The following is a 4,334-nucleotide window of genomic DNA, read 5'->3' as shown; positions in this document are numbered from 1 at the left end:
CCGCGATACGTTATCTTTGCTCTGCAGACCGGTCGAAAGAATGTCACAAAATGGTAGCGTGTTCGACGATTGTAATTTGAGTAACGTGAAATTTTATTTAAATTCAACGTTTTATCCGTATGACGATTTAAATCTGAATTTTGGCAAAAAGAGATACGCCGTCCTGTTGGATATGTACGCCCATTTTCGTAGAGCATATTATGGAATCGATTGCTTTGAAACGCTACTCAACTCTCGCTAATCAACTCGTGTTCTCATTTATCAAGGAAGGACCTTTTGTGGTCATTGATTGCTCGCGACAAAACGGATCTGTTAAGAGTGCCACTGTGGACGTACGCATAGAATTTTACTGCAAGGAGAATGTGCCTGCAAATACTACAGTCTATTGTCTCATCATACACGATCGCGTGGTTCAGTACAATCCGTTGACTAACGTTGTGCGCAAAATCACCTAAGTGCATTCTCCGACACGCTATAAAATATATTGTATGATTCATCGAAATCGATCGCAGTCACGAAAAATCGTTCATCATGACCGTGCCAACGTTTGTGGATCTGCAAGGATTTATCGTTGGAAAGAAATTTATCGTGAAGGAAATAGCGGTGTTGAGAAAAGGAGCCATTCTCTCTCATTACATTTTTACATGTCCCATGCCATGGAGTTTCTCGACAAATCAGAAAAGCATTGCGCATCCTGGTTGAGTGCTTATCACCATGGATTGCAATGGGAAGATGAGACGATCCCGCACAGCATGGTGAAACGTCTGATTATGATGGCTGTAATTAGTGCGGAAGAATGTGATGACAATAAGTCTCTCATATACGTTAAAGAACGTGTAAACACGAATGGCTGGCTGATGTACTAGATAGCGACAACTTGACCATTGAGACCTTGGATGCTGATTACAAAGATATAGATTCTTTGAATAATCTAGATGTTACCAATACTATGCGATGTGTAAAACATGTTAAGAATTGTGCGTTACAAAATGTATTTAAAATATATAATTGGTTGTTGCAACGCCAAAAAGAAATGTATCAAGTCTAAAATAAAATATGAGATTTTTTTAATACGTTTTAAATTTCTTTTCCCTTTCCTTTCCTTGTAGTTAAGAATTAGTTAATAATAGTTGTTCAGTAGAGAGTAGTAGTAGTACGATTTAATAAGTATTGAATTAGTCGATAAGAAAGTGCGCTTGATCATTTGCATTACATTAATAAAAATATTATCATAATTAGCTACTATGTTATATTACATTCATAAAAATATATTATCATAATTAGTTACTAAATTATATCATTAAATATCACATCTATTTAATTAAATCGCGTGCGAGAAGAAAACGTAGGAGAGAGCGCAATGGGAGAAAGAGAGAATGATATGAAAAGTATAGGACTGTAACGGGTGGGAGAGAAAGAACAAAACCCCTCTACCTCAGACTCCGGTGACGCGCCCCTCCCTCGGACCGTGTGTGACATCTCCCACTCATCGCATATACTATACGTATTATAAAACATAGTTATTTAGAACCCGCCTATCTATTCTACTTTCCTGCAAAAACTATCCCCTCCCTCACAATTTTGTTTGTGGTACGCAATCGGTTTAAGAGCTGTACGCAATCTTTACACGTTCAGTATTGCTTTAGCCGCTTGTACAAAAAAAGTCCAACAGCAGCAGCAGCAATATCCTCCGCTGTAGGAAGCAACGCACGAAAAAATTATTACGTTCCACTTCAGAATAATGATGAAACTCCTTCATTTACGAAAAGATGTGCCAAGTAAATTTAAGAATCGCCCATTTTTATACTTTTTCAACTTAACAACTATTTAATTAATTATTTAATGTTTCTTTTATATTTTTCCATAGCGCGCCCGTGCATCGTGCAGTTCGTATACTAGGCAGGAAATATGCATTAACACGTACGGGATACAAATTTTTAGAAATTGGTATTAACGTTGGTCCACCGAGCTACGTGGAGATTGCGATAGGAGATAATCGTTCCCCCTCTGCCACCCTCTTGGGGGCGGGAGGGGGAGGGGGGTCGTGCGCAGAAGGAGCGCCCGAGGTGGAGAGTCCGCGCCATGGATCCCAATGCCCTCGTGGCCACGCTTGAGGCGTGGACGTGTGGGGCGTCGGGGGACGTCCCCCTGGCCGTCGGTGCCACTGCGGCAGTCGAGGACGGCGCGGTGGTGGCGGCCGGCGGGGGGAGCGGTGGCGCGGACGATCCCGTCGAGAAGGAGGCCGAGTGGCTGGGACGCGGAGTCGCCCGTCCCAGCGCCACTCGGCGTATTGGTGGTACGACGGGATCGCCGAGCTCCGTTGGGCCACCATAGCGGCGAGGCGAAGAGCCGGCGCCTTCGACGCGGGGACGGAGAGGTGGACGCCGCTTGGGAGTCCCTGCGGCAGGCACGCAGGGCCCTGAGGGCGGCCATCTCCCAGGCCAGGACCCGGGCCTGGGAGGAGCTCGTAGCGACCCTGGACGAGAACCCGTGGGGGCGCGCCTACCGGGTGGCCCTGCAGAAGCTCCGCCCGTGGGCGCCGCCCCTTACAGTAGGAATGGATCCTCCCCTCCTCTCGCGGACGGTGGTGACCCTCTTCCCCCGGTGTAACTTCGGGAGGTTCCTCTGCGGCCGAGTCGAGGACCCGTCCGCGGCTCCAGGTCGCACACCAGGGGACGACGAAAGACTGACAGCCACCGAGAGTCGAAGCGGCGGCGAACTAATGTTAAGAACATTATGTAGACTTAAATAAAAAGAAAGAAAAATAAAAAAAAAAAGTATATATACATATAGTAAGATAAGCTTTGTGAAAGGTAGGTTAAGTTATAGATATAAGACGCGGCCATGAGCCACAACGAGATAGGGGATAAGTCGAAACCGCGCGGCGGAGGCGCGGGGAAAGGAGCGAGCGGCATCGGGGGCGCAGGCGGAATACCGGAGGGCCGAACCAAGGACTTTGGACACCCACCGTGGGGAAAGCGGACGACCCACAACCAAGGGACCAAGGACAGGACATAGGGGAGGCACCAAGGGAGGCGGCCACGGCGGGACATCCGCGAATCCGCAACTGGAAGCCAAGCCGATACCCGGAGTAAGACCAGCGCACGGAGCAAGAGAAAGCAAAGGGATCGCGAACGAACTGAAAGCTTGGACACCCGTCAGACGAGATCGAGACACAAAACGGAAAATTGGAGACCGTAGGCAGATGGGCAGAGGTCAACCCGAGATGGCTACGGAGGAAAAACTGGAAAATCCAGCACGCCGGAAGCCGGAAGCAAGGGACAACCGAACGGGCACCCGATAGGTACAAGGTTCAACGTACGAGCGCAACGCAGCGGACCGACCGAGAAGGGGAAACCCACCAAAAATATAAGAGGCGGGAGCAGAGGAGCAGCGAGGCAGTCAGTCAGTCAGTCCGAGTCAGTCAAGAGTCAATCCGAGGCAGTCTAGCCGGAGAGAGAGTCGCGGTCGGAGCCGAGTGATAGCCGAAGTCGAGAAGATGCAGCCGTAGTCGAAACCGAAGAGTCGTAGTCGAAACCGAATAGTCGAAATGAAATAGTCAAAGCCGGGTAGCGCGATCGGGAGGCCGGATGCGCATTGATAAGCGTGAAGGGAGCGCGGGAAACGGCGATGATAAGATGTACGCGATCGGGAATTACCGATCAGTAATGTACGACGTGAATACTTTCGCGGAATAAAGCACCATTGTTATCAGAATCAAGACTGATCAATTATTAAGACCTGTCCAATAATCTCCCAAGGACATAGGCGCCGCCTCGCGCACGGGTGAGATGAGTAATATGGCGCAACAACAAAGTTCGAGGAGAGGATCGGCAGGGCACCCTTCGTTCTTGGAGGAGAAAGAACGTGGCGACCGTTGGACAAAGAAATAGAAAGGGCACAACCGAATGTCCCGGAACGAGCGATTCCGGTGACACCTCCATACATCGGCCCGCCGGAGGGCTGAAGGGAGGAGCTCAGGGTCTCCGCCGACGAGTTCCGTCGAGCGGTGGGGAGGATGGGGGGTCGTCCGCTGGCACCGGGACCGGATGGGGTCCTGGCCGGGCCTGGGTCGTGGCGATGGAGGTGCTGGGGCAGAGGCTGGGGGATTTCTTCAGCCTCTGCCTCAGTCGTGGCCGCTCCCCGGTCGCCTGGAAGACGGCCAACATGGTCCTCCTGACGAAAGAGGACCGGCCCGAGGAGAGTCCCCATCGGCCTACAGGCCGATATGCTTGCTCGACGATGTGGTCAAGCTGTTCGAGAGAATCGTGGCTGACCGCATCGTCGAGCATCTGTCGCGGGAGGGTCCGGACCTGTCTCCAGGCCAATACGAC

At 50.2% G+C, this 4,334-nt stretch overlaps 1 pseudogene; it reads left to right on the top strand.

The window, feature by feature from the left end:
- Positions 1 to 4,018: 4,018 nt before the first annotated feature.
- Positions 4,019 to 4,334, top strand: part of LOC108728004 (uncharacterized) — an 851-nt pseudogene continuing 535 nt past the window's right edge.

The sequence above is a fragment of the Mycetomoellerius zeteki genome, unplaced genomic scaffold (genome assembly GCF_001594055.1).
Source record: "Mycetomoellerius zeteki isolate Tzet28-1 unplaced genomic scaffold, Tzet1.0 scaffold570, whole genome shotgun sequence".
In the NCBI taxonomy this organism is placed as follows: Eukaryota; Metazoa; Arthropoda; class Insecta; order Hymenoptera; family Formicidae; genus Mycetomoellerius; species Mycetomoellerius zeteki.
This window is presented reverse-complemented; position numbering and strand designations above follow the sequence as displayed.